The sequence below is a fragment of the Melanerpes formicivorus genome, unplaced genomic scaffold (assembly GCF_026170545.1).
Source record: "Melanerpes formicivorus ecotype bairdi unplaced genomic scaffold, bMelFor1.0.p_v2 SCAF_5, whole genome shotgun sequence".
In the NCBI taxonomy this organism is placed as follows: Eukaryota; Metazoa; Chordata; class Aves; order Piciformes; family Picidae; genus Melanerpes; species Melanerpes formicivorus.
The window spans coordinates 11,394,064-11,420,732 of NW_027142357.1; the positions used below are offsets into that span (position 1 = coordinate 11,394,064).

General features: G+C 47.5%; 1 protein-coding gene across 1 annotated transcript in view; it reads left to right on the forward strand.

The window, feature by feature from the left end:
* The window catches only part of SH3BP4 (SH3 domain binding protein 4), a 166,625-nt gene that overhangs the window by 10,963 nt on the left and 128,993 nt on the right, over window positions 1–26,669 (forward strand). The window contains exons 7-9 of the mRNA XM_068138103.1: window positions 3,631–3,794; window positions 4,073–4,220; window positions 4,446–4,558. The gene's annotated coding sequence lies outside the window, so the exon portion shown is untranslated. The remainder of the gene's footprint in view (window positions 1–3,630; window positions 3,795–4,072; window positions 4,221–4,445; window positions 4,559–26,669) is intronic.

A 26,669-nucleotide genomic window follows, 5' to 3' on the forward strand; every position in this document is an offset into this window, starting at 1 on the left:
AAAACCTCTGGGAGCTCAGAGCAATGGTTTTGTTTTCTGTTCTGCTGGGTAGGGAGTTAGGAGTATCTGCTCCTGAAAACCCCCTCCCAGGCCATGTTAGCTGTCCCCAAGTGACTTTATGCCCCTTTCACTGGGAGATTTCCACAGTGCTCTACGTGTCCCCAGGTAGGACATGGTAACTGAAGCAGGGGTGGGGAGAAAAGCAAGTCACTCCCCCAGGTCACCATCTGAGCAGCAGCTCAGGTGTGGATGAGCCCCTTCTGAGCAGATGACATGCTGGATTTAGGAGTTCTCTCTTTTCAGGTGGTGGACAGGCATCCAAACACACGCCCGAGTGGCTATCCTGTGAGAACTCTGTAACGAGTTGTGCAATCATGAGAATAGATCTCACATATAATCTTCTTCCATGGCGGAAATATTCCACTTATTTTTATCCTTGTTTCCCGTCTGTTAGCCAGTTAATTATTCCTCAGAGGACTTTCTCTAAGTCTCTTTTGGGAAGGAAACTTGGCAAATGGTGCCTGAATGTCCTTGTCTGTTCAAATGAGAACAGAGGGTTCAATTTTAGTATCTTCTGGAGAAAAAAATCTTTTTTTCTTGTTGAGACTATGTGGTTATTTCTTCTTCTGACTGCAGCAAGCTGCTAGTAGAAAAGCTTTTCTCTTTGGATCTTCTCTGCTACAACAGGAGTGTGAAGAGGAGGCTCTTGTATTTCAGCATGTCCATGCTTTAAATGGATGGACACTTGGGCTTGCTTCCCAAGCTGCTTGTACCATTATGGGGCCATCATGTTGCATCACGTCCCTCCATTCTGATTATCAGCCTCTTTAATAGATGTCCTTGAGGAAACATTTAAAAATGCTTACCATTTTTTGTTGCCATAGCAACCACTCTTCTGGAAATGGAAAAAAATTTTGCATCCCTTGGAGGGTCAGGCTACCTTGGGAGATGCTGTGGGTTTGTGGTGGGTGCTGGTAGCAAGATCACAGGTTGCAGATGCCTGCCCCAGGTTCTTCACTGCTTCTGTAGGGCTGAGTGGGAGTCCCACTGTCAGGTCTCAGTGCCTCCTGAGAGGAACAGCATGGGCTTAACTAACAGATACCTCCAGTATCCACCACCCCTCAGGTTCCTGCAAACCCAAGTGGCAACTTCCAGACAAGCAGGCGTGACTTAGAGTTTCCCTACAGGCTCAGGATTAGCACAGGACTGCCATGTGAAAGAACAAAGCATAGTCACTGCATCCTCCCTGCCATCATCTGTCCTTTTGCCACAGACAGGCAGGGACTGGGTCCCAGTGTCTCCAGTTTTCCATTTGCAGATTGATGCTATTAACTCCGAGAAAGCACTCACACAGTAGTCCTCATGCCATGCTTGGGATGATAGATGGTAAATTTCTCATTTAGCATTCCCATCAAGGCAGGGGAACCTATCCAACCTTCTGAAGCTGAGGACTCGAGTGTGAACACAGAAAAGTGCTGGCAGCAAACCCACTGCAACCTTCACCTGCTTCCAAAACCACAGATGGTAGCATTTAACCAGATTACCTCCAAACACCTTGTGGATACTGTTTCTATGCAAATATACAGGGAAACTTGGGATACACTTTTAGGTTGTTAGCACAGCAATGGAAAAGGTGCTTCCAGAGCACGGCCACTAAGTGCGTTCCCTAGCAGGACGATTCAGAGCTGCCAGACTCTCTGCCCTGTTACAAGAACACATATGTGACCAGGGCCAGACCTTTGGCAGGCAAAGATGCTGAGATTCTGGCGTTCCTTCCACGCTGGAGTTGTGAGCTAGAAGGGACTGGGGAGGGAGTGCATGCTTTAGCAGCACTTACAAAAGTCCCCTCCAGTTGAGGTGGCTGCTTCGTAACATGTAATCTGTGTAGCTGCAGTGTGCTGAACTCAAATGGCCTCTTTGGATCAAGCCCCAGGGGAAAGCTGCCAAGGCTGGTAGTGCCCTGCTGGAATTGACCTCCTGGACCTTCCTCCTACCTGTGCAGAATACACTGAGGGGTGAAGTGGGGGACACTGGTCTGGGCATTGCTTTAGTGCCTGAATGATCTCTGCTCATCTTTGAAAGCCTTGTACAAAGAAGAGGAAGTTGCTTTATCTCTGAGGCACCTCAAATACTCAATTATTGATTGGGTGGGGGGGTGGGGGGTGGTTTTGTCCTCTGTCCTGACTCTTCTGTAGAGGAGATGGTCTTCTCCTAGTGCAAGTTAGTGAAACTTCCCATAAACCAAGAAGGACATCAACCCTTGACTTTTAATTGTTTTGGCTTTTGACTCTCATATGGCTCCACCAGACGTTTAATGCACAAAAGTTTGCCTAGGGCAACTGCTTCCCTGTCTCCAGAAATTATTTCCAGTCTTGTCTGGCACCAAGGCAGAGCCTGGAAGCCCACCAAGCGGTGCCACCTTCATAGGTCATGGAGTGTAACTGAATCACAGCAGTAGGATATGCATGTGCTGTTAGGCAGCAAGATGTGTGAGGTACAAAATGCTCTTGAACCTTCATCTGCATTGCAGTCATATATGTCCCAGAAAGCTCATATAAAATGCTGCATGCATTTTTAAAGTGTCATCATCTCTCTTTAGCCTTCAGTATGCTGAGTTAGTAGCTCTCCATCTAGCAGGAATTCTGCTGAGATCTGTGAGTGATCAGTAAAGAGCAGTAAGTGTTGCCCAAGGAAGGACAAAGCAGTGATCCTTTTGAGATACAGAGATGTTGCTGGGGTGGTGGTGGTGTCACAACATCCATTTCTCATGATGGATTCCTGGGAAATTATCTCTCAGCAAGAATGCAGGTGGTCTCATGTATTTGCTCTTGTGTGAAACCTCCAGTCCTGAAATGTGCAGTTATGCTTCCATCTCTCCTCTCTTTCCAAGGGATGCCTGAAGTGGCCCCATGTGCTCACACAGTGAGATGGGCAGGACCCAGCAGATCTGGCAGCTGTATGCTATTGATAGAAGGATGACGTAAACCTGAGCATCTTAGCCATAGCATAGCATAGAATAGCATAGAACAGAACAGGTTGGAAGAGACCTTTGAGATCATCGTGTCTAACCCATCATCCAACACCATCTAATCAACTAAACCATGGCACCAAGCACCCCATCAAGTCTCCTCCTAAACACCTCTAGTGATGGTGACTCCACCACCTCCCCAGGCAGCCCATTCCTCTATTAGATGTCTATTAGACACCTCTATTAGACATCACTCAGAGCATTTGGGGTGAGGATCTCTGGTTCTGTGGAAATTAGTGATGCTTTTGACTTCCAAACGGTCAAGGTCCTGTTGCTTTGCTCCCTGAAACACAAACACATGACTCTCCTGTCCTTGCAAGATAGGGCTGTTTTCCTGGAAATGGTAATCCATAATACTTCTTATCACTGATACCATTAGCCTCAACAGATTTTGTTTCTTTAGCTGAGTTTTGGACCTGTTCTAATTTGGCCTTGGTGTCTTTGGCTCTGCCAGGGACGTTCTTTACAGAAGAATACATCATTGAGTATTTGTGCCAAAGGAGTGGGACCATTAAGTTTCTTTCCATTTATAGACTCAGCTGCATGCACATCTTTTGAAAGCAAAGAAGTCATTAATGTATAATTTTCTTCTCCAACTGTAGAAGCATCACTGACTTCTACACATCCATGCACGCATTGGTGCTTCCACCCCCCTCCACAGTCCAAGCCATTGACAAGACACCTAGCTTGAGACCCAATCTCTTATGTCAAGCGCCTCTGACCTACTGGTAGGACTCCTTGGATGGAAGGACTGATTGCAGACAAGGTAAGCTATGACAATGTTTTGAGCAAGTGCTCATATGAACAGCTCATCTGAACGTTTGTGTGATATTGCACACTTAAACATATGAAGCAAAAAAAACTTAGTACTTTTTATTTCTAATTCTACTGAAGTGAGTAAACCTGAACCTTGTTACAGAAATATCAAGTGGGTGGGAAATAGGATGAGAGAGAGGCAACAGGATGTGTTCAGAAGTGACCAGCACTGCTCAAGGATTCCTTCTGGAACCTGTCTTCATTGATATCTTTCTTAATGTGTCCTAGGCACACATGGAAGAGTGTACTGATTGCTTCTGCAGATGGGACAGTTGAGAGCATTGCCAATCTGGAAGAGGACCTGAATGTCACACAGGGTGGATGGAGCAATCTTGAGGATTGTTTACAAGAAGTGGTGTGAGATCTTGCAACTCAGGTAGTGTGTTTGGATCTATTAATAAAACCTTATTCTATGTGCTTGACTCTCATCCTTGTGAATTGCCAGAGGAAGAGGAAGTGGAGTAGTAACTAATTGCAGGATGACTATAGGCGCAGGCAGATGTTTTTAATGCAGTTCCAAGAGATGTATTTAGCAGAGAGGGAAATGTTGCTGCCTCCATACAAAGCTCTGATTAGACTTTCTCTGGAATGTTTCTTATAGCTCAGGAAGAGCAAACTGCCAGTAGAAATGGTATGGAGGAGCAGGCAGTGGAGATCCTGTCCTACAAGGGGATGCTAAAGAGTGGGCTTGTGGAAATAGCAAACTGAATGCAGGTACAGTTCTGCCCCTTATCTGCTTCCCTTGCAAAGGCTGTTACATTAAGATACTGTGTCACAGAACAGGTGAACGTGGGCTGGATATGAGGCAGGCACGTGGCTAGAAATTCAGCAGTCTCTCTACCATCCCCCTAGTGAGGACATCAGTGCTGCCATGAAAGTGCTTTACCTGTGTAGAGCTATTTCCACTCAGAATAATTGCTGTTGTAATGTGAAGGCATGCCTAGGGCAGACTGAAAATTGGCAAAAAAGTGAAGGCTGCAACCTGATGATTTCACTTTACCAGTGTGACACCCATGCCTACATGTGGGCACTTGTCTGTGTGCACCTGTATCTCCTCTAATAATCTTAGCTGGCTCCATTTCCAGCTTCTCTAAACCTGTAAACTTTCTGTTAGGTGCCTTCCCAGCTTGACACACAGGAGCATCATTAAGGCTATCAAGGCAAGGAAATGATCCTACATGGCTTTTGTGAAGTAGTGTAATCCTGGAACAATTAACTAATGCAATTCTTAACATGAATGTTCCTGCTGCCAGAAATTAGTGCCTTTGTGGTCTAGTGCCCCCCCACCACTGCACTGCTTGAATTGCTCTCCATAGGAGATTTATGCTTGAGGCTGCTCAGCAACAGTGCTCTCTGCCTTCAGGAGGGAGTGGATAGAAGCAGGGTAAGAAGTGCACTCTCAGCAAGCTGCCAGCTTGGGAAAAGTGTGCATGCAGCTTCACAAGTCTCTCTGCCCTGCAGGGTTTCCTGGACCCAGCCCAGGACATGCTCTAGCATAGGGCTCACTCCTGACACCAAGCACACATGACTTTCTGTAGCAAAGCTATAAGCTCTTTGGATCTAGCAGAACATACAGAGCACATTTTGGCTTTCCAGGGAAGCTGATCTGTCCTGGAACTCTTGTTCAACTCTTGTTCATCCTATCCAACTTTACTCTGGGACCTCTTCAGAGCCCTTTGTGTTTAGCCCTCATACCTCACCTGCAGCAACCAAAATGAATACTGGCAAGGAAAGGCATCCTTGATGTGTTTGTGAAACCCCTATGGGCAGGTGCTAGCTAATAAATCTATAAAGAAAGATTTTTCTCAGTGAAACAAAATCAACCCTTGATGAGGGCCCACAAAGCAGAGTCATGGTTCCTGTTGCTTCTGTTGCTTTTTACAACATGCAGGCACCAGATACTGTATTCAGCTCAGAGGTGTTAATGTAAATCTTTTTTTTCCATCAGGGTTGTTAACATCATCAAATACTCATTTACAGCACATGCTGGCAAATACGGGCTTGACATAAAGTAATTTCCCATTGGTATCTAGCATTTAATGTGATTATTCTTCAGAGTAATCAAGCCTCCTTTGGCAAAAGTCAGCTGAGATTTCAGGAACTCACCAAGCAGGCAGAGGTTTGGGTGGCCCATGCATGGTGGGAGCATCCCAGCCCCAAGTGGGCAAGCAAGGTATCTTGAGTGTAGTGACCCTGGCTGGCAGCACCAGCAGCAACTCTCCAAAGCCCTGGTGGTCCTGCACTGCCCAGCTCCAAAAGCAGGATGTGGCTGGGCCTATGTGGCAGATGAACACATCTAGATAGACAATTTAATGATGAACTCCTGGTTACCTCCAAGCACTAGAAGAGGCAAAAGCAGTGGGAGGCTGTTTCACACAAAGCCCATGGGATTCCTGGCTGCCAGCTGGTGCTGACACCAAACACTATGCATGAAGCTGAATGAGAGGTGATGCCCACACAGGCAATAGAGCTGGAAGCTTTTCACTCCTACATCTCTTGGAGGATTAGAGACAGGAGAAGCTTTGGACATCAGAACCTGGCTCTGTTGCAAATTTTAGGAAGAGTTTAGGAGCTTCTTCTGGAAACAAGTGGGTCATTGCTGTCCTTCCAGATATATGTCTAAATAGTGCACTGCTCCAAGACACGTTGATTGCATTGTTCCTCTGTCAAGGCAAGGCATGGAAAAAAAGAGTCTCATCTGCCCAGGATGGACAAAGTGCTCATACAGTCAAGAAGTTGTGAGATACCATGTTTTTACCTTCAGGTCTTGGCATTCAGAGACATAGAACTAGAAAGAAACCTCCTGGAAATGGAAACTGCATGTGGTTCAGTTTGCATAGTGCTGGATGATGTTCAGATTGCACCCCAAGGTGTAGGTATTGGGAGAAACCTGAGTTTCTTGAGGACTTCCTTGTGTGTGGTTGCTTTTAAGCCATTCTTCCAGCTGTGGGTACTTTGCTTCTTGTCGTGGGATCATGGGAAGATAACATCACTGCAACTGTGTCCTTAAGTTCAGGTTCTGACGTCCTAGAAGCTATCATCAATAGCTTTTGTAGATGTTGTTGTAATGAGCATGTGGGCCCTCACTCTCCTCTAGCTGCATATGCTGGCATGAACGGTGCTTTCCTTCAGCAGCTCCACTCTGGGTGACTTGATTGTTCAGAAATAAAACGAGTTTCGTTGTAAAGCAACATTCTCCTGCAGAGAAGATGGCCAGGGTCCTTGTGCATTCCTGCCTGAGCTGGGCAGGTGTTTTGTGGTTTCCCTGTGCTCAGGAATTTCACTGTTTTCCCCCAGTTTCTGTGCCAAAGATTGTCTTCATCTTCTTTCCAGCTCACCACTTGCCTCATTCTTTCACCTGAGGACTCCTGTCCCTGGTACTGTGAGCAATGGCAAGCACATCTCACATGCTGCAGTGCCCTGTGCCTTTGGTAAGCTGCTGCCCCCTCTCTGCGGGACACCAACATGTCCTGCACCTGTGGGCAGCGCCAGGGTCTGACTGAGACCACAAGATCACGGAGAACCAAAGCTGCTGTTTCCAAGGAGGCATCACTTCCCTCGCCCAGGCTGGCTCTGCCCTTCTGTGCCACACTGGTACAGCTTCTGTCCCATTTCCCCACTGAAAAGGAAGCACCACAGCATCAATGGATGCTAAAGAGCAGGCTTGTGACTGTGACACATTCCTTGTTAGTCAGCAGTGAACCTCTCAGGTTTCAGAGTGGCCAAGGCAATGAGCCCACACCTCTAGGGATCTGCTGGGAAGGGAGGAACGGAAGGCAGATCCAACTGAGCGGGCAAGCTGCAGCAAACCATGCTCTCAGGGAGGGAGGGGGTTTAGGTATTCAGGGATGTTTTAGACATGGACTGTGTGAGCTGTGAGCTAGACAGCGCCTGTGGGAAAGCAGGGATTAGGAGGGTGAGGCATGATCCCATACTGAGCACTGGCTGCCGCCTCTACGTCCTCTGCATGACTAATGCATTGCAAAGGACCTAGCAAGAGTCCTGCCTCCAGCATGTGCTCCTTCGTGGCCTCCCAGGCCTGTGGGCTCAACAAAGCAGTGAATGGTGAGCAACACGCTCAGTGGCCCTGGGACTTGATAATTACACCTGTAGTCTTGTTTTCTTGATCTCCTTGGTGAACATACTTGACTACATACCTACCTGAGGTTCCTCAGCAGCTGCAGGATCAGTGTCACAGGTGTTTTGGAAACCTATAGCTCGCTTCTGGCTTCCCGCAGTGCAAAAATCCTCTGACAGGCAGTGTGCTCTGATGACACCATCCCAAATCACATGGTGGTGGCAAGCACAGGAATAGGTGAGCCAAACTGCAAGAAACAGTCACTGCAGATCTCTGCTCTGGTGTACTCCAGGAGCTATGTGGAACTTGAGGAGGGACCGTTGCTTGCAGCCTATGTGTCACTCACACTAGGCAAAGGTGTGCCTTTCCAGATAATGCTAGCGCATCCATGGTGAGCTACAAGGTGGGATATTTGGTGAGCTTAGTGGGCATGGGTGGGTGTTGAACCATCTGTATATTTCCTCTGGCCTTCCACCCATTTCTCTCTTCAGGCTATCAGCATTGACCAATGAACTCTAATGAATCTTCCCTCACCACTATTGTCTTCAGTGGGATCTTAGGCTGTCTGAAGCCCCTTCAACCTTAGTTGAGCTTTTGAGCACCATGGGGAAGAGGAGACAGTGGCAGATTTCAGGTCAACTTGTACTGTCCCATGACTCCATTGAGCTCATGCCTCTTGCCCTGTAGGAAGCCAAGCCTCCAAAGGCAGCACACAGGGCACACAGATGTGAGATAGGAGAGATCTATCTATCCCTCATGGTGACATGAGGTTGCAGGGCTATAATGGAGAGTACTTGACTGAGCTCTGTGAACAGGGCTGACTCCAACCCTACATGACTGCTGAAAACACAGTCCCTGAGATACAAGAATGTGGCCTAGAGCATGGCCACACCTTGCCTGTTGCAAGATAATCATCTTGCAACCCCTGCTGATCTGCAGAGCAGGAAAAGCCTGTGTCAGGCATTTACAGCTCTCTATTGCACTGGCCCTTAGGGCTGCTGCCTTCACGTTTTGGCTTCCAGTACAGCTTGGGTTTTCTCCTGAGCAGACCTCACGTCTCTGCCTTGAGTTTATCCAGCTGTTATCAACATATGTGCTTCCTTGGTGACTCACGCCTTGTTCCCTAACCACATCCCCTTCTCTTGTTGCCCCCACCCACCACTACTGAGTCACTTGGCCTCCTGTCACAAGCTAGAAGCCTCTTCCTTCAGTCATGCATATAGGCACTTCAAGCCAAGTCTGACATAAGCTCCTCCTGCTTTCCTTTTTAGGAGGAGGCTACTGAGTAGGAGCTTGCTGGCTATTAACAGATTGGTCCTGACTTGCCTGCATTCAGTGCATGCTACCTAGACCAGATATACTCAGATTTTGTTGTTCTTTCTGCATGCAAAGAGAATTCCTCAGTATGGTATTGTCCTCTCTACTGCTCTCCAGTTCTTCAGAAGGACCAGTCCAGACCTTAAGAGTATGTGAAGGCTGTATTACTCAACAGCTGTGGGCAGCATTCCGCAGTCTTGGCTGGCTTGACTGAAGTAAGACATGGCTTATGGAGGTGGGAGCTGAGAAAACCTGATGCTAAAAAGCCTTTCCCATCTTCTGACCCTCCCCAGCAGCCCATGGGAAGTGACTTTATGGTTTTGTCCCATGCCCTGGTAGCTGAAAAGCAGCTCAGCCTCATCACCACAGAACCCCATCTTCTACAAGATTCATTTCCCAGCTGTCGTGTTATGAGCAGTGTGAAACGCAGCCACCACTGTCTTACTTTGAAGGCCTGCCACACAGCCAGAAGGGTTCAAGTCTGTGGTAGACACATCAGGCCAAGATGGCATTCAGGCTGGGTGTATATTTGTAGCTCTTTTCCTTAATGCTTCCTGCCCCATCAATGATGCTAAGCTTTTGCTAGATGTCTTCTTGGTCAATGAGCAAACATACAGGGTTTTATTTACCATCTCTCTGCCAAGGCTTATTTATTTCTAACTTGAAATTACTTGCCCACAGCTATCATTTTTATGAACTGCAGATCCAGAATTCTCCAAATTCTCCCTGCGTACCTGAAGCATTACCTGGACTCTCCCACTATCAGCATTGTGAATTACAGAGCATTTTCAGCTGCTCAGGGAGGGCATTTCAGCATGAGGAGAGCGTCAAAAATCGGCATGCCTATTTCACTGTACTTGCTGATGAAAGAGATGCTGCTGGGCACCTTAATTTAGGACTATATATGTACTACTCCTACCACATTAGATGAGATGCTGATGTGATATTTCATATTCCCAGTATCCTTGTGAAGCAATGTGGTATAACTTCCCAAGGTGTGAGGGCTACACTCAAGATAAAAACCTAAATTTGTCTATACCATAAGGTTTTAATGATATAAAACAAGGTGAATTTTTACATGGGTGTCACTTGTGGTGACTATCCTTAATTTGAAGTAAGATACACTACCAAAACCCAACCCCCAGATCCTTTCTTTGGAGAAGAAGCATTGTGTGGGTGCAATCCTGGGCTGAAAAAAGCTGGATCAAATCCTGGGCTCCCTGCTTTAGTCATCCTGAGTGAGCAGACAGCCACTGCCTATCCTGAGGTCAGACATGGTGGAGGAGGAAGATGGATATCTGATGGGCCATGCTACTGACGAGTCAGATGTAATAATACCCTACAAGAATCTTTCAGACAGGCCTTGACATCTTTGGATGTTCCTTATAAAAACAGGATTGTTGTTTTTCCACCTGGCACCTGATGAGGTGGGCTGGCAGACTGCCCTCATTCCCTCTGTTTTGAGAGATATGTAGCTTACGGCAGGAAAACTGTTCCAGGTTAGAGAGAGTTGGACTCCCATCACCCACTCACCCTTTCCAGTGCCCAGCTTGTCCCTATGTACTGGGAGTGCTGGTTAGAGCACTGACTGTAGGTACAGGAGCTGGATAGATGTTTTGTGCTGGTCCTGATTTACACCAGAAGAAAATCTTCCTGATGTAAACACCTTTCCTCTGGGAAAGCCAGGCTAATTACCATGTCGCTGCCTGATTCACTTGGTTCTGACACACTCCCTTTGCTGCCTCCATTTCTCTCCTGTGGCATTCATGTTCTGCTAGTCCATCCATAGCTGCAATTTTTCCTCTCTTCCTCCTTGCCCTCCTTCAATCTCATGTTTTATCTTTTCTGATTCCACTGCTGCACTTCACAGGCTTGTGAGTTCCCTTCCTGGCAGGGATCCCTGCCAGCCTGCTGGTCTGGCTTCTCCCTTGTACTGGAAGGGCTTTGCAGTTGTGTGCACGACCTGGTATAAATATCTCCTCATTCCTGCCAGAAACCACTAGCCTTTCCATCTTGCAGGAAAAAAAAAAAAATTATGTGTATATATATATATATAAATCCAGTGTCTTGGTTTTCTGCTGGAGAGCAACAGTGCTGCTTTCCTCCCCAAAGCAGTTATTTAGCTCCAGAAACTACGTAACATGATGTAGGGGTGAAATTATTCCAGGGTGGTGGTTTGTTTTTTTTTGAGATTTGATGGAAGTGAGGTTGTGGTAAACCAATCATTGTTCAGAAACTTCTTTTGTTTTATTTGTGGAGTGTTTGTTTTCCCTCTTTCTCCTCAGCTTCCCTGGCAATTAGGTGCTGCAGGCCCAAAGGGCACAGCTTGTTCAAAACAACTGCCTTCCCCAGGTATGGATGGCTGAAATGGCCATGAGCTCATGTCCCTCTCACACCTCCTGCAGCCTACTGGAGCGATTGCTGGCCTTTGGGAGTGAAACTCACTGCTCACCCCAGCAGTTCTATATCCCTGTTACCACCAGGGAACTATATTCAAAAGTGAATATCAGTGTCCACTAAGCACTAATGTCACCTTAGCCTTTTATGCTGTTTATATAGACATCCAGCTCCTATTGCTTTCAAAGCAACTGAGTCACTCATGATTCATGCAAAGCCTGAAGTAGAACAGGGTAATAAATCGCATATCTTGTGTCACCAGCTGGTGTTGTAACCTCTTCTGAACTGCCTCCTCACTTCACAGTCTCTTATGTTTCTGAAGAGCAGAATGTATGAGGAGGAATGTGTTGGGTCAAGATGTCCCAAAGAACAAGTCCAACACCTTTAAACTGGAAGGTCAGTGCTACACTGCATGTTTGTGAGGAAGGCAGCTGAATGAAGTGCGTTTGGACAAGCAATAGCTGGAAATCCTGACTCCCTCACTTCTGCTGCTTGCTTCATGTCAGGAAGAAGGACATGGAAAGTAATTACAGCCTAGTGCCACATGGCTCACTGAGAAGATGGGTAAACTCAAGGCTAGCTGGGGTATGCAGAGAGCTTTCTTTACACTTTAAAGGAAAGACCAACAAAGTCTGTGTCATGCCAAGATCAGCAGATAAGGGAAGGTGACTTTCATCTTCTAGTCTGCTTTTGTGAGCTCTCACCTGCAGTACTGCATTCAGCTCTGTGGCCCTGCACATAAGAAACCCATGGGCCTGTTGGAGTTGGAGAGGCTGCAAAAACGCTCAGAGGGCTGGAACACTGCTGTGAGAACAGGAGGAGAGAGTTGGGATTGTTCAGTCTGGAGAAGAAAAAGCTCCAGCGACACCCTATTGCAGCCTTTCAGTATTTAAGAAGAAGAAAGATGGTGAGGGACTTTTTACAAGGACAAGGGGTAATGGCTTTAAACTGAAAGAGGGGAGATTTAGGTTAGACATAAGGAAGAAATTTACTGTGAGGTTGGCGAGGCATTGAAACAGTTTGCCTAGAGAGGTTGTGGAAGTACCTGCCCTGGAAGTGTTTGTGGCCAGGTTGGATGGAGCTCTAGTGGAAGGTATCATTGCCCGTGGCATGGGGTTTGCAACTAGATGATATTTAAGGTCCTATCCAACCCAACCCACTCTTGTAATTCTGTATCAGAGCTGGAAGTAGTGGAGGCTACAGCTGAAGTCAGCCAATTGTGTGGCAACACCTATGATAATGCAGCAGTGATGGAGGGATTTGTGTGGAGTGGGTTTTCTAGAAAAGCCAGAAATGCTGCAGCACATGTTGATGGAGGAAGCAAAGAGAAGGCTTTTATGAGAACAAAACTAACTTAGCTAACTTACAGAGCTAATGTGGGGATTTGGGAGCAGGGAACTTTCTACTGCTCTGCTTCTGCTAGATGTAACTGCACAATGCAGGTTCTCTGTAAAAAGAAAAAAGGAAACTGGTGGGAAGAACCCTGCCTGATGCTTTGCAGACCAACTCAGTGAGGTCTAGGTTTGGTCCAAGCAACTGGCCATTGTTAGAATCTCTTCTTACCTAGGAGTCCCTTAGGTACTAACAATGGGAACACAATCTCAGTCAGTTTTCTACAGAGGTACTGAGCAGGTCTAGCTTGCAGAGCTGCTGACATCAGAGGTACTGGATTCATCCTCGTGAGAATCTCTGTTAAATCACAGTAATCTTCTTCTCCCTGGATTCTGAAACATCATATTTCAGCCTTTGCCTAGATATTTTGGAAGAGAAAGAGGGAGATCCTTTGGGGAAAGCAGTAGCAAGTGCACTAGAAATTACAAAGGTCCTTCAGGAGGACCCAGTAAGTTAGGTAGATGGCATGACCGTAATGCTTTTACAGGCTTTGTCCTGGAGTATCAGAGGCTGGCTGTGCCTGGTGCTGATTTTCACCTGTGTGGGGTGGTGGGGACAGGCTTGGCAGGGTGGGGACAGGTGGGGACAAGCTTGGATGGCAAGCAGGATGGTTCACGTGCAGCCAAAGAGCATCACTACACCTGAGTCAAATAGCCTGGAGAAGAGGAGGCTCAGGGGAGACCTTCTTCCTCTCTGCAACTCCCTGAAGGGAGGTTGGAGCCAGGTGGGGGTTGGTCTCTTCTCCCAGGCAGGCACCCAACCCCAGAACAAGAGGCCACAGTCTGAAGCTGTGGCAGGGGAGGTTTAGGCTGGAGGTGAGGAGAAAGTTCTTCATGGAAAGAGTAATTGGCTATTGGAATGTGCTGCCCAGGGAGGTGGTGGAGTCCCCATCCCTGGAGGTGTTCAAGAGGGGCTTGGCTGTGGCACTTGGAGCCATGGTTTGGTTGTCAGGAGGTATTGGGTGACAGGTTGGACTTGATGATCTCTGAGGTCTTCTCCAGCCTTATTGATTCTATGATTCTAAGAGCACTACCTTGCAGCCAGGGGAGCAGATTTATGAACCTTTCTTCTTGTTTCTGTTTGCAAACTAGGAGCAGTTTTTCTAATTCTCTGTGGCTTTCAGCTGCTGTTCCTACCTGTTCTCTGCCTCTGAAGATATCAAACACTGGAGCTGCTTCGATTCCTGCCCCAGCTGCAGGTCTGTGAGCAAAACAGCAGGCTCCATAACAGGGAAATCCCTGTTTAACCACAGTGTTGTGTGAGGGGTTTCCTCAAGAGAGCACAAAGAAATGGTCCCTCCAGGCTGGGTCTCACCTGCTCTCATCATGCAACAGGCTTAGAAAAAAGGTTGGGGGACAAAATACAAGGGCTTTGGTCTTGGTGCAGCTTGCAAGCAGCCTTCAGCTTACAAAAAGAGGTAGAAAATTCTGCAACACTGGGGAATTCCTTTAGCTGAAGCTGTTATAAGAAGCTGCTTACAGCAGACCTTCCTCAGAGCTGGGGCAGGCAGGGGACTTCCAGCAGTAGGACCATAGAGCCACAGCTCTGGGCAGTGGTCTATCCCTGATGTTCTGAGGTGCCAGAACCCTTGCCAGGGTAGCAGAATGGCTCATTGAATCTGTATTTGTTGCAGCCGGCAGTTGCTTCCCCCAGTTTGGAGCACTGGGCCAGTGACCTAGGAGGTTCCACATGAACACAAGAAAAGCTTTTTCACTGTGAGGCTGAGAGTGCACTGGAACAGGCTGCCCAGAGATGTTGTGGAGTTTCCTTGTCTGGAGACATTCAGCACGCGCCTGGATGTGTTCCTCTGTGACCTACTCTAGGTGATCCTGGTCTGGTTGCACTAGATGATCTTTTGAGGTCCCTTCCCACCCCTAACATTCTGTAATTCTGTGTGATGTTTCCTGGGGGCGTTTCTATGGAACTGGTGCTTGTGACATCTTCTGGGGGCTATTTCTGTGGGCTGTGACCTGCACAGGTGCCCAGCAGTGCATGGCCAGGGACACTGGCTCGGACACTTAGTGAGATGCCAGAACTACTTTCTTCCTCTTCTCCATTGGGTTTGGGAGTTCTTGCTGAGTCTTTGAGGAGTAGAATGGGATGCCCTTGACTTCCCTTTCTCCCAGTGTCAGGACTTGGTGCAGGAGCTTGTTGCATCCCAGGGTTGCCTCAGGCTCCTGTACAAAGCTCCCTTTCACCTTGGAGCATCCGGGAAACATAATGGGGCAGGAATTACTGGGGCAGGTGCAAGCTTGGGCCTGGAAGATATGTGGCAAGGAGCCCATTATTGTTAATTAGGCATGGTGCTGTTGGCTAGCCTGGGGTTTTGCTGCTGTGCAGGAATTTGTTTGCACCAGGGGAGCTTTGTGGCTGGCTGAGCCCTGAGAGGCTGCTGGGAGCCAGGCATGCTTGGGTCAGAGCAAGCCAGAAAGGCTCAGACCAAAACCTCATGCTGAGTTGACTCCACTCAGATTTCAGGCTAGGCTTAGCCTGCATGCTCTCCATGGTCCCTCATGCCTAGCTTCTTTCACTCCATCATGGACACGGACAGGCCACAACATGAAAGCTGAGCACTGAGGCCAGCTGGGAGAAGCACTGATTGACCTACAAAGTGATATCCATCCAATGCCATCTTGGATTGTCCTGTAGTATATATGGGAGTGCATATAGGAGCTGCTTTATCTCGTCATCTGGAGGATGGCTTTTCAGTGCACCCCACACAGCTGGGGGGGATCCTGAAAACTTGGAGTGAGACCCCTGCCCATGGCATGGTGTGAGACCAGGGTGCCAGGACCCCTTTTTCAATGCAGGATGCAACCTGACTACCCAAAGCACACTCCTTCAGCCAGACCTTCTCTTGTCATACTCATCCTTTTTGCTTGGCTGCAAAATGGAAGGAGACCTGGAACTTCCCACACACATGGAAGGACATCTGGAACTTAGGGTTTCACTGACATGTCCTGCCTCTGCAGGATAAAACCAGAGCTGCTGCTCATCCCCTCCCTATCAGAGAGCACCAGCTAGTCCTTTGATCACAAATATGAGGGTGTACAGCTTGGGGGAGTCCAAGCCAATGCTCCTTTGGCTAAAACCCATGAGAAGTTAAAATAAGACAGAGCAGGGCTAGAAAAACTCTGCACTACCTTTCTGTGACAGAGCAGAAGCAAGAGAGTCCAGGCTGTCAGCCCAGAGTGAGCAGCCAGACACCCAGATCTGCAGCCTGCTCAGGAAATGGTCTTTTTGTTAGGCAGCTCTACACAGCTCTAATTAAATTATGGGATTAGAGCCATCTCATTCCTCACTCATCTGGTGCCAAACGCTTGTTCCAAGGGAGTGCCCTCCATTAAAGGGAAAACTGCCCGCGCAGCGCTCTGCACTGTCTCATCAAGAGTTCAGGCTGCCACAGAGTCACTACTTGATTGCACTGCATTGCAGATGGGCTGTCTGAAGCACTCTCAGTCGTATGTGGCCTCCGTCCTCCTTTGCTCATCTGTGGGCCTTGCAGAAAGCTTTTGGGATGCTTAATCCTCTGCTTGCTGCTCTTAGCTGTGTGCAAGGCTGTCAGTTGGTGCAGACCAGAAGATTCACAGCATATTCTCATCCAAGGGGCTGAGATGGAGCAAGGTCTTGCTGTGCAACATATTCTATAAGTATTGCAAGGTCTGCAGTTGATAGGAATGGAGGAGAAGAGTGCATAGGAATCTGACAGGCCAGTGGAGCTGGGGACAAGACTTTACCTTCTAGGAAGCATAGCTGACCTTAAAGAAATAGATCACAGCAGTTGGCAAAAGAGGAAGTTAGGAGATGCAAAGTTCCCTTGAATTTGCTTTTGTTGTGTGTGGTTCTTGTTGACAGATGATATACATTTCCCATCCCAGGGCAGACCTCTGCTGTGCCTGCTGACTGTAGGTTTAGGCGGTTTCTCAGTTTACACTTCGGCACTGTTTTTCCTCCTGTTGCTTTACAGAGAAGTTGCCAGGGAGATCTGGCACTGACAGAAAGGCTTCTCTCCTTCCAGCACACTCTTCACACCATGAGTTATCACAACACTTTGGGGAGCTGGGTAACCTGCACCTTGGTGAAGTGAGATCCTTCTGGCACAGCCCATGTGCAGAAAACCATGGACTCTCCTACATGCCAGTGCCTCTGGTCTCCCACTTTACTAAGCACAAATATAGCAGTACTTAAAGCTTGCTTCTTTCACCAGGAGAAGTATGGGTCATCAGATCATGAAAGTGCCTCCTGTGCCACAAAGCCTGGTCCTGCTGAGGGCTAATCAGGGGAATATAGCTCTTTGAAATATTCCTGCTGTTATTTGCAAATTCCTTCTTACCAGTGGGCTGCTTTTTGCAGGCTGCAATGGGATGTCCTGTTGATGCTACACTGCCCACACAACCTGGCTGGAGGGAAGGGCAGCAGCCATCTTCCCGTGTGAGCAAATCCCTCTTGCTTTGCAAGGCAGGTGCCAAATTTCTTGCATCCCTTTGCAGTGTTGTACTTCCCCCCACTGCTGACCGAACATGGCCATTTTGGTTGGGTCATTGGAGTAGATAATACTCATTTCCCTTGCTCATTATTCAGTGTGAGAGCTTATCAAAGGTCTTCTTGGTAGCACTGCTGCCACAGGATGTATGGCATGAACTTAACCCCAGCTGTCTCCCCCATTCAATCACTGAGCTGCATAATTACTCTTGGAGAAGTAATTTTTTCTCATCTTCTGTCTTCTTGGCTGGAGGCATAGCATGTCTTAGTTTTAATATATCACCTTCTCTCCTGGCCAAGCCCTCAATCTCTCCTGCTTTGGTAGCATTAAGTAAAATGGAGAAAACCCTGCCTGAAAAGAAGCATCTTCAGACAAATTGAATTCATCCTTAGAGATAGTCAAACTGCAGTTGAATGCAGCCTACTTACTCTGGCATGGGAAAGGGCATCCCCTAACAGTGCCAAGATTCCAACCCACATGCAGAAAGCAGGAGGGGAGCCTTCAGAGCTGGGACCAAATATTTATCCTGTGCATGGTATGTCATGGACAATTAAGGTAGCTGAGCCAAAAGCAGAATGTTGGGAAAAGCTGTTTGCTTTTCGAACCGGACCAGCAAGCGCATATTAAATTACCTGTATGCCAGATAATATTTAGCCATAAATCTTATTAACTGTGCTCTGCAGCAGTGCAGATGTGAAGGAAGGGAAATAAAGAGAAACGAAATGAGGAAGGGATGGGTTTGAAATTATAAAGAAGAAAAGAGGCAAACCCTGGCTGATTGCTCAGTTTGCAGCCAAAGGGTTTTGTAGAAAGGGCTTCAGCTCCGTGAGGAAATCAGCTGGAACAGGTCTGGAAGGATAGCTCTCCAAGTGGGAGCTCTTCGTGCAGAATACCAATGATTTGCATCCAGAATAAAGCGGCTAGAGCAGCTATTTCAGGAGCTCTTCCTGCACTAGGGCAGGAGCAGAGATGTGGAGGGAGCAGAATATAAAACACCACCTGCCTTGGAGAAGAGGAGCAATGCAAAAAGTTGGAGGGCAGACCTTTGTGCTAGTTTGTCTTCCTGCAAGAATAGCTGAGGTTTGTTTTCCATTTGCTGCTTTTCTTGCTTTTTCAACCTGCCTCTAATATGAAGACAGACTGCTGTCCCCAGATCCCAAACCCAACCAGCTTTGTGACCCTTGGAAAGTGTGCTGAGGAAGTCTCTGCGAAGGGCTGGGTGTGAGGAGAAATGCCACTGTTTGCATAAGGATACTGGTTTAGCAAGCTGTCTTTACTTGTGCTGGGGCTCTGCCAGCCACATGGCTTTGCACTAATGCTCTTAGAATCACAGAATAATTTAGGTTAGAAGAGACCTTTAAGATGATCAAGTCCAACTGTTAACTCAGTACAGTCAAGTCACTGCTAAACCATGTCCCTCAGAACCACATCTAGAGGTATTTTAAATACCTCCAGGAATGGTGACTTCACCACTTCCCTGCACAGCCTGTTCCAGTGCTTGACACCCCTTTCAATGAGGAATTTTTTCCTAACATCCAATCTAAACCTCCCCTGGCACAGCTTGAGGCTGTTTCCTTTAAAACTGTTTGTTACTTGGGAGAAGAAGTTGAACCCCCACCATATTACAACCTCCATTCAGGTAGTTGTGGAGAGCAATAAGGTCTCCCTTGAGCCTCCTTTTCTCCAGGCTGAACAACCCCAGTTCACTCAGCTGCTTTTCATAGGACTTGTACTCTTAGTGCTGGTTGCTGGAAGCAATGAACTGGCAGATAGTGAGGACAAAAAGCTAGCATCAGTTACAGCCTCATAGAGGATGCCCTCAGCCCTTCCCTTCCCCAGCCTGAAGGACTTAGTGCTGAGTTCATATGGTGCTTGGGCCACCATCAGACCCCTGCATCAGACCCCAGGAGATGCCACAGTGTGGGCTGGGCAGCATCAGTACCCATTCCTGTTGCTGGCTAGCAGGTATCAGCAGTGCAGGCATTCCCTGCTTTGCCATAGCTCAGTTTGCCAGCAGGTTCCAGCCTTCATTGTTAATGTTGGCCAGAGATTCTAATGGGTTGTTTGAGGAGGAGTCACGCTGGACAATTTCTCTTCTCTGAGAAGGGCACTGTGCCATGCACCAAGCTGTCTCACTCCAAGGAGCAGCAGGTCCTGACAGGGGCTGGGGCAGGATGGCTCACCCAGCAAGGAAGGAACCTCCCATCAGCCAGGCACAGTGGCAGCCTCCAGCCAGCCCTCCTCAAGCGCTGGCTGCCATATGTGCCTTTGCTCTCCCTGGGCGCGGGCTGGAGAGGTGAGAAATCACGCCTCAGGCATGCTGTTTCTTTAGAAGCGTGGGAGAAGGCTTTGCAGACAGCAAGGCAGTGCCTTGAGGCACATTTCCATCTCCCCACAAACAGCTTCCCAGAGATGCTGATCCCTAGGCTCCAGCCCTGCCTTCACACCATCAGTGCCACCTTGGTCAGGGGCCACATATGCTTGTTGTGTGGACCGTCAGCAAATGCAAACCACAGCTCCATCTCTCCTTTCTTCTCACCTATGTGGGAAGGAGAGGCCACAGAAAGCTGCTGCAAAGTTCCTGCTTTGCAGGAGACCTCTCAGGACACATCCATTCGTGACAGGAAAGGACTTGGGCATGGCAGCCAGGTGTCCTTTAAACAAATTGAGGTGACACTCAGATGCACACTGGCCATCTGTTTCCTGCAGGACAGGGTATCAATCCAGGGCACTGGAAAACAGCACCATATCAAGCCCTCTGCTTCTGGTTATCAGTTGGTTACAAGGGCTGATGGCAGGAGGAAAGCTGGTATTTAAAATCTGCGATCTGAACCCTGCTCTGCTGTTTGTTTCTGGATCACAGATGAGGCCATACAGAGCTTATTTCCAGGGTGAAACCTGATGAATTTATACCTGGGAGAGCTAGAGATCACAGGAGTCACTGTTCCTACTCTGAAGGAATTAGGGGGTGAGCCACAGAGGAGAGGACAGTATTTTGATCTTGATTTTTTTTCTTTCTAGATGTGACATTTCAATGAAACATCAGCATTTTTTTCAGGCTAGGTAGTATTTCAGAAAGCTTTTCTTGCCAGCATGCTGCTTCTTTCCAGACCTTTCTCCTGCATCAGCCAGGTATGCATGCTGTCCGTGACAAAGCAAAGCCAAAGTGAAGCCTTTTGCATCTCTCAAAATAAACTGGTGTGGTCACAATCAGCTCTTGCTTTGGTAGCTCAAGCTGCCCTCATGGATCCCATGGATGAAAGCAATCCAGACCATGACCATTGCTGCTCCTGGTCAACAAAAATGCCTTGTAATTGGCTGTGTGCAGATTTCTATTGTCTGCTGTGTGACTGTGCATAGGCTGGAGCAAGGCCCAGGGGCTGGAAACTTACTCTGGCTCTAAGCAATTGCTGCTTGCTCCTTATGCACAGGTTGAATGTGCCTCATTTCCTTTGACTGATGATGGAGTGGCTTGTTGACCCGACCAGTGCTGAGTGATACAGGGGGGGTGTCTGTGCCTGTGCTGTGCTGCCTGCACAGGCTGTGTGTCTGTGGGGGAAGCAACTGACTCAGACGGCTGAAGAGAGATGCTCCTTTGCAGGGCTCTGCAGGAGCCTGCTGTAAAATCCCAGTGTAACAGCGCTCTAGTCACAGCACATTAAATAGCAAGGTCACCTGGGCATCTCCTGCCAGAGACCTTGCCAGAAAACAGCCATCATGCAGGTGTGCACCTTGTAGCACTTTACTAGCTCAGCTTTGGCACATGGATAAATCTTTGCCTTATATCTCCTCCCAGGGAGGAGAGATTGCCACAGACTTTGCTCCATTTTGTTCACCAGCTGCATTGTTCTGTGATGAGGAGCCATGAGGGTTGTGCATGTGCAGGGACACTATTCCCCACTGATCCTACTCCTGACAAATGGGTCAGACTCCTCCTGTACTAGCTGTTTCTTCCTTCAGTAGGATTTTTTTCCAACCTTGAGAGATTGGAAATTCATTGTGCTGAAAGCCTGGGTAAAGAGCAAGGTGGGAAAGCACCTTTTGGAGGATTTTGTTGGCACATTTACTCTATTTTTGTCAAATCTGAGGGAGCTGATGATATGCAACTGAAGCCACTTCCATTTGTTTTTAAGTTCCTCGAGGGCTGCTCTAAGCAGATATCTTCAGGAAAGCTGATTTGAATCAATTTCCAAATTAGAGTAATTAAACTATATTAAGTCTGTGGGGAACAGCCCCTGGATGGATGATGCACTCAGCTCGGGGCTGCTCTCATGCTGCAGTGGGGTTGAGATTATTTGCCCTTGTCACCTAGATCTGCCCTTGTTCTCAGCACTGATTAGGTCACACCTTGAGTATTGTGTCCACTTCTGGGCCCCTCAGTTTAGGAAAGATGTTGAGTTGCTGGAACATGTCCAGAGAAGGGCAACAAAGCTGATGAGGGGTTTGGAGCACAAGCTGTCTGAGGAGAGGCTCAGGGAGCTGGGGTTGTTTAGCCTGGAGAGGAGGAGGCTCAGGGGAGACCTTATTGTCATCTACAACTACCTGAAGGGAGGTGGTAGCCAGGTGGAGGTCAGTCTGTTCTCACAGGCAACCTGTGACAGCAAGAGGACACAGTCTCAAGCTGTGCCAGGGGAGGTTTAGGCTGGATGTTAGGAAGAAGTTCTTCACAGAGTGATTGGCCTTTGGAATGGGCTGCCCAGGGAGGTAGTGGAGTCAGCATCACTGGAAGTGTTTAGGAAGAGACTGGATGAGGCACTTAGTGCCATGGTTTAGTTGATAACATGGTGTTGGGTGATAGGTTGGACTTGATGATCTCAAGGATCTTTTCCAACCTGGTTAATTCTGTATTCTGTATCCCCATCCTTTCCATTTGCTGTGCAGTAGCAGTGTGTACCTGGGATATCCCCTGTCATCATGACATGCTTTCAGTGTATGCTCTAGTATCTGTGCCTGCCTGCTCTCAGAATTACTGGTGTAAATGTGATCCAGTTTACTTCCCTTTGAATCACAGCTATGTTAGTCCCTCTTAAGTGCATCTACACAGAGATTTAATGCAATTTAACTGGGAAGCTGCACATTTAATAGAGGCTAACATTTCTCAAGCTCCCTGTGCAGGACACTTTGCTGTCTGATGGCCATAGCCAGCCGGTGAACTTCTACAGCACGTATGTGCACGGGCTGAAATCTTGGTCCAGAATCAAGGCTTGAATAATTCCTCCTACCGTATTCCCCATGGTCCCCATGAGAAGGACTTGACCCACAGTTTTGACTGTCAAGACCCATCATCTCAGATCCAATGGACTTGGAGCCAATCTGTGCCATGCACAGGGCCAATCCTCTCTGAAGCTACCTACTACTGCGCATCTCTGGATTTGGGGAGATTTGTGGGCTGACATCCCAGAGGTCTGGAAACAACAACAAAGAGATACCAATCTGTGTGGGTTATGTTGCAATCACAGATTTACAGAATCACACCATGGACAGTGTTGGAAGGGGCCTCTGGAGACCACCTAGTCCAACTCCTCAAAGGAATGAAGTTTCATAGAGCTATGTCCTTTGAGAAGAGGTCTCTGTCTCCTGTGAAAAACATCTTAGGTGGTCGGTATAAAGCAAGCTTGCAGAGGGGGCAAAGCGTTTTGGGGTGGTACCTAGCTTTTCCCCAGCCCCATCCAGCTATTAATCCAATCCAGTTATGGAGATTTGCTGACCATTAGAGTGAATTTCAACAGGAAGTGGCTGAACTAGAACCAGATTGGTATTGCTGTCAGTCTGTTGTGGTCTGAGTCCTAGATAGAGAAAGGCATTGCATTGCATTTGCTTGGAAGATTTTAACAAGATTCAGTGTTCCTCTGCACACCTGAAGCAGAGGCTGTGTGGTCGGGAGCCAGGTGGAATTTGGAGTCCTTCTGAAGCAGAAAATTTTGGAATATTGATTTCTTTTCTCACCAAAACCAGAAGCCACCTTTGCAATTTCCAAACTTCATGTAGGAGAGATCTATGAGTTGACCTAGAGCCAAGCAAGGGGAAAATACTAAATGGGGCCAGAACAGACGACTTCACAACAATTATCATGAAATAGTGAATTGAAATATTCCCTAAGGATGAGGAAGATGTCAAGAAAAAGTAGTTGTCACTGTTTCCGGACCCAGAAGTCAGATGTTGCATTTCTCTTTGGGCATAGTTCTGTTCCTGACCTTTCTCAAAGAGGTCTTCAACCTCAAGTGAGAGAGAAAGGAGCCTTCCTCACTGCTTCTTCTTGCCTCTGATATTGTGCCTTTCCCTCACAGACTATCGCTGTCACTATATGCAGTAGAGATGTTTGCTCGTGTTTTGGTGTCATACACCAAAACATAAGCAAACACAAGCACCCCAGACCATTGGGGACTCTTACATACTGCACGTACATTTCACGTTCTTGGCCATCTTGGCCAGAGCAGTGTCTTAGGGAGGGACAGTGTGTAGAAGCTAAAAACACACTGCTTGGTAAACATTGGCCGTTAACGTGGGCTTGTGCTCCTAAACAGGAGCTGCCCTCTTTTAAAGCCTGGAATTGACTGCTTTTAGCAAAAGCAGTAGCTGCAGTGAGTCAGATCCCCAGTGGGGGGGAGATGATCCTGCTGAATTGCTTTCCAGATGCTTCAGCCCAGATTCTTTGACCTCATGGGGCCAAATTTATCTGCAATTCTGCTGCAGATAATCCCCCTCTGGGAGTCAGGATCAAGGCTGATGGGCAATGTCCTGTTTGCAGACAGGCTGTAGCAATGGAGTTGAAGGAGGATGTGTTTCTCCTCAGTATACAAAGACCAAGCTATACACAAAACTGCTGGGGCTCTTGGTGAGCCTCTATATATCTGATGGGGGCAGCTATGAGTGGGGGCTGAAGAGAGGTGAAAGCAATGTCCTGTTCTTGTTTGGCAGCTGTTGATACACTGGCATCATCTCATAGAATCACAAGAACCATAGAATGCATTGGATTAGAAGGGATCTCAAAGGTTGTCTTGTCCAACCCCACTGCAGTGAGCAGCAACATCTCCCAATAGATCAGGTTGCTCAGGGCCCCATCAAGTCTGAGCTTGAATGTCTCCAGAGATGGGGCCTCCACCACATTTCTGAGCAACCTGTTCCAGTATTCACTCATGGTTGTTTCAGAGCCCTCATCGCTTCTCATGAAAGCAAAGCTTTCAATGTGCTTTGCTTGCGGGGTAGGTCAAAGAAGGGCAGGAGAAAAGGTTTGGTGCATGGTTGCATTGGCTTTGAAGCCTCTGGCTTTGCTGGAGAACTTTCAGGAGGCCTCCTGAAGTGGTTTTGCAGAATGAAAAATGGACCCAGGCTGGAGGCAAAGCATTCTTCTTTCTTCCCTAGCTCTCTGGAGTTTTTTTAACCAGGCTCTGAACCTCTCCTGAGTACTTGGGTTGCTGTTTCCTTTAGTTTGTATTGTGGTGCTTTCACTGCTGCTATGTTTGGGGGGGAGGGGAGGGGAAGGGGAGGGAAATGTGATAAAAGAGAAGAGGAAGGAGAGGGTTTTTTTTCTGTTCTTTTTTCTTAATGTTAGAAATGAGAAAATGGAAAATACAGAAGAACGTGACAATGCCCCAATTCTTTCAAAGTAGTTCCTCAACAATTTCCACTCTCTGTACAGATTTTTTTGCCTCAAGGACAAAAAAAAAAAGAAAGAAAGAAAGAAAGAAAAGTAAACTGTGTACTCCTGTATATAGGAGTATTTTGCTTTGTCCACACTGGCCTGGGTAGTGACCCTAGAGACATGGGAACACTTTCCTTTGAGTTAGGTGGCTTTGAAAGATCCATTGTTCCCTAAGAGTGATCCTTTATGCTGAGGTGCACATTTTGTGTGCATCTGTCAACAAGGGAGGGGGGAAATTATTGAAATGGGTAATAAAGGAGATGAAAACGATCCTTGCTGGTCTCTGGGTAACAACCAGCTGACATTAAGCCTAAGCCTAGCTGATAACAGTCAATAATAAATGGGCATTAATTAAAGCTAGATTACAGGGGAAGGTGCAGGTTGGGCTCTCAATCCAATTAGAGCCCTGTAATTCATAATGGAGAGAATCTGTCCAGCCTGTGAATAAATGATCAAAGGCTACAAAGTCAACAGCAGGCCTGTTTGATAGTTTGCATGACGCCCCAATAGAGAGAAGGCCAGGGAAGGATTAAGAGAACAGCAGCCAGACAGTTCAATGGATTTGCCATGCAGTGTGCCATCGAGATATGTGGTGGTTCACATCTGACAACCTATTGCTGAACCATGGTGTGGCTCCAGAAGGTTTTGGGGTGAGCTCAAAACAGGAGGTATGGCAAGAAGATATTCATCATGAGCCCCTCATGGTGACAACATGAGGGAAAGGGCCCTAGGAAACCTGGTCGAGTCTCTGGGTGGTGGGCAACAAAGGGGTTTAGATGACCACTGGTGACATGCCATTAAAAGACAACAAAGAGCAAGTGAAGTGTTGATGGCTGTGATCAAAAGCTTCCATTGCATCTCAAAACTAGCTCACTTGCACTGGTGATCATCAGGTCCAGTATTGCATCCCCTCTGCTAGGGCTGCCTGGCTTAAATTACCTGCCCTGCATGCCAGGAGTCTCCTGGATTACCCACAGCTTGCTATCCTGACTCAGATGTGCTGCTCAGCATTAAAGGGAAAGCTCTCACCAAGGAATAAATGTGCTGGTTTCTTTCTGGTTTAATGTAATGAAGAGAACGTGTTTTTGCACTGTGTCTCAGTACAGTTTTTTGTTACAAGTATCCACAGGGGTAATTCAGAAGAATGATCTAGTTTAGACTTGCACCCTCCATAATTACCCACCAGGTGTAGGCTGATCCCTAGAGCACCCATGTGAAGTATAAGCTGGAGGATGGCTGACACAGCTGAGGTGTTAGGGCTTGCTGGGACCAGATGAATGCCAACTTGCACTGACCAGTTTAGGCTGGATATTTGGGGGAAAAGTCTTCACCAAAAGGCTTGTAAAGCAATGGAACAGGCTACTCAGGGACGTAGTGGAGTCATCATCTCTGGAGGTATCTGACAGACTTACAGATGTGTTTCTGAGGGACATTGTTTAGCAGTGACTTGGAAGTGCTGGGTTAACAGTTAACTTGATGATCTTAAAGGTCTCTTCCAATCAAAATGATTCTGATT